The following is a 3,917-nucleotide window of genomic DNA, read 5'->3' on the forward strand; positions in this document are numbered from 1 at the left end:
AATTTATTTTCAGTGGTAGAATCTAAGACTATGCAGGATTCATAGCATTGGAAAAGTGAATCAGGAATCTGAGACATCACATCTCAACTGCAATCAAAAAATAAGGGGAAAACTGAAAGTAGGGCAAAAAAATAAACTCTTAAATTCACCCCCACTGACATATTTACTCCAGCTACTCTGTAAATCCCGAAGATCCATGGATTCCCAAATAGCATCCCCTCCTAGAACTCAAGGTATAAAAACTAAAATCCAATACTATATTTCTCATTTAATCGTTTTCATTTGGCCTACTGTTCCCTATAGGCTCACGGTATGCTATGATGCAAAACACATAAAAGTCTCCATAGTCTTTAATTGTCTCTATGCTGTTCAAAAGTTCAAAGTTTCTTCTGAAACTGAAGTCAATCTATTATACCCCAGTGTAAAATCAAAACACAGATTTATATACTTCCAGCACATGTTAGGAGCGAATATACATTATAATTCCAAAATGGAAGAATGGAGGTATAGCAAGGAAATTCTGAAAAGAAGCAAGACTGAAATCCAAGAGGTCAAATACCTAATCATATAAATCAATGAATGATGTCTGAACATTTAGCATCATGGGACTTAGATGGTTCTCCCTACTTAGCTTTGCTCCTTGCAAATGTGCTGCAGCTTGGGCTCAATGTCAATCTGATTTTTTCACACTGAAGCTTGTGTTTTCTAACTGTCTCCAGATGGTGACTCAATGCTGCACAGAAGATATACTGGGGAACAATTGCCTGCACTCTTGAGTGCCTGGCTGGAACTCCTGTTCTCTTTACCTTTCCCTATGCTTTGGAATCACCTTTGTTGACCTTTCACTATTCACTTTAATAGGACTGTTGACAAAATGCAGGACCAGTCCAGTCTTCCTGTTCACAAAACAATTAAAAACATTTGAATTACAGCTCAAAAATCTCAACTGTCTATTTATTTTATACTAGTGCTTCTGTTATTTAATCAGATCATGAAAGTCTAGAATATTACTCTTTTTACATTATACCTAAATGACTTGTGTGTTGTTTCCCAGGACTGCAGTGCAAGTAATGCTATTATATTCCCTTGGCTTTCTCAGGAAGTTGATCATATATCCAGGTGAAGCCTTTGTACTCGCCATCTCTTTATACAATTTTGAGTTTCCATGTTTATCCAGTCAAAGCAAATATCATTTTTAAAAGATCCTTCCAACTTTGTATTCCAGTTTCAAAACTCCATTCTTGAGATAATCACAAATCCTCTAACTATTCATGTTTTGGTTGTATAGCTTAGTGTTTTTGTGGGACTCCCAAGAGTAGGAGTATGGCTTTCTCTGACTCTTGTACTTGATCTGGGGACATTTTTCCTTCTACTGACTAGCCTCCATCTATAATGGATATGAAGGCTTGTACTTAGCCTTACTGTAACTTTCTTTGCCAAATTCAGTTGATACCCCTGGGAGTCAAGCTCTTTTCTGAAGGGAAACTGAGGAAAAGTGGATATGGGTGGAGAATGAGATAAGGGTGAAGACTGATAAGATTGTAGGGAGGGGAAACTGCAGTCAAAATGTAATGTATAAGATAAGAGTAAATTAATTAATCAATAAAGTAATTAATCCATTCATGAGAAGATCCTCAAAAAATATGCAATGTCTTTACAGTACCCAGACAAGACTACAACAAGTTTTAATGAAGAAAACCTTATCTGCACCACTCTGAACCTCCTATTTAATGGAACACTGAGACCATCCACAGTACTGTGCTGGGCTCTGTTTTACATAACTCTTAACCCTGAAGTGCAAGGTGAGCATGTGCTGGGATAGCCTAGAAAGGGAGAATAGTGTGTCCGAAAGTTGTTACTTACATGTGGCCAGAAGATATAATGGTGGAGCATAAGACATGGAACAGCTGTGAGATGAGTTGTTTTGGAGAACAGGCAGGACCTTCACATGTCCTATCAGGATTGTGATGAGTCATGGGTTCAGACTTTATAGTCTACAAATTGAAGGAGTTTCAATTCTAGGGTTAAGTAGAAAAGTTCAATGTCCTCATGGAGGGTTCCAACAAATAGTGACAGTGTTTCTTGAAAATCCACTTAGTCTTTCCTTCCTGTCATCCTATTTTGTCCTGAATATCACTAAGATGCCTCAGTCTGACACCTACCATCCAAGTGATGTTACGTTTGCTGTCTAGACTCACCTATACACGTGCATGATGCCTCTCTAAATTACATTTGCTTCATTGGCACTGTCCTTAATCTTACCTTTAAGTAGGGTTTGAGCATTTCATCTATTAAAAAGTACTATTTCTATTTCTTGAGTATTCAGAACAATCTTCTCAGATACTACCTCCTAATATGTTTTAAATTCTCTTTATAGTTCACTGCCTCACATAATGCTGATATTATTTCCATCAAAATACACACCAATGTGCCCCATTATAGGACTATGCTTTCTGTTCATGTCTCCACAGGGACTTTCACAGCTTCAGAAATAATGGCCCATCCCACCTTTTTAATTCAGTGGATTCTAGAAAATATTTTCAGGTGGTATTTTTTTCATGTTATAAAACAGTTTTTCGAACTGTGGTAAAAGCTTATGTGTGAAGCACAAAGTCACTGTGGCACATTCAAACTCACCTATTCTGCCATAAGATGTACTGAACACAATACAGTGATTTACAAGAGTAGTAAAAATCAAATGGTTATTTCTTAAGCTCCATCTACTTTTTGAGACGGGGTCTTTCAATGGCCTGGAGCTCACCAAGTAGACAAAACTGTCTGGCCAGTGAGGCACAGCAATCTGACTCTCTGTCTCCCCAGAACACTGAGATTAGAAATCCATGCCACCATACCAGGATTTTCTTAAATAAATTTTGGGATAAAACATAGATCAACTTGTTTACATATCTATCACTTTATTTACTGAGCTTTTTTCATGACAAACCTGTTTTACTTATTGATCAAAGGGTATATATTTTCATATCTATTTTTCTATCTATCTATAGGTAGATAGATATCTATAGGTAGATAGATAGATAGATAGATAGATAGATAGATAGATAGATGATAGATAGATAGATAGATAGATAGATAGATAGATAGATTGTTTTACCTACATTTCCGTGTCTGTAATGTAATACTATAACCAAAACTAATTTACATATTGGGGAGTTTATTTTGAATGAGAGATTCTAGAACTATGCAGCAAGCATTAGAAATTAGAATTGGAAGCTTAGACATCACATCTCAATTGCAAACAAAAAGCACAGAGGAAACTGGAATTAGGGCAAGAATGGAAATCCTTAAAGCCATCCCCTCTGACATTTAAGGCTACATATCCTAAAGAGACCATGGATTCACAAATAGCATCACTTGTCAGGACTAAGTGTTGAGATACTAGAGCCTATGCTTTATATTTCTCAATTAATTCTTGACACTTGGGCCATTGTTCTCTATAGACTCATGGTATGTTATGATGCAAAATGCACTTAATCTATCTTTTAAAATCCCCACAGTCTTTAACACTCTCCATAGTGTTCAAAAGTCCAAATTCTCTTCAAACACTGAAGGCAGGCAATCTCTTCACTATACCCCACTGCAAGGACAAAATGCAGATTTATATTCTCTCAGCACACATTGGAAATGAATATACATTCCAATTCTAAGAGGAAAGAATGGAGGTAGAGTAAGAAAATACTGGAAACAAAGCAAAAATGAAACCCAAGAAGTCAAACATAAATCTTGTTACTCCATGGGTGCTGTCTGAAAATCTAGTATAATAGGACTTAGAAGGTTCCACCAATTTAGCCTTGCTGCTTGCAACATAAACTTTCTCAAAGGCTAGTTACAATCCCTGCGTTGTGCAGGTTTTTGTTTTGTTTTGTTTTGTTTTGTTTTGTTTTGTTTTGTTTTGTTTT

General features: G+C 36.4%; 1 pseudogene; it reads left to right on the forward strand.

The window, feature by feature from the left end:
- Positions 1-1,648: 1,648 nt before the first annotated feature.
- Positions 1,649-3,917, forward strand: part of LOC114633039 — an 18,185-nt pseudogene continuing 15,916 nt past the window's right edge.

The sequence above is a fragment of the Grammomys surdaster genome, unplaced genomic scaffold (assembly GCF_004785775.1).
Source record: "Grammomys surdaster isolate TR1022 unplaced genomic scaffold, NIH_TR_1.0 501, whole genome shotgun sequence".
Classification (NCBI taxonomy): Eukaryota; Metazoa; Chordata; class Mammalia; order Rodentia; family Muridae; genus Grammomys; species Grammomys surdaster.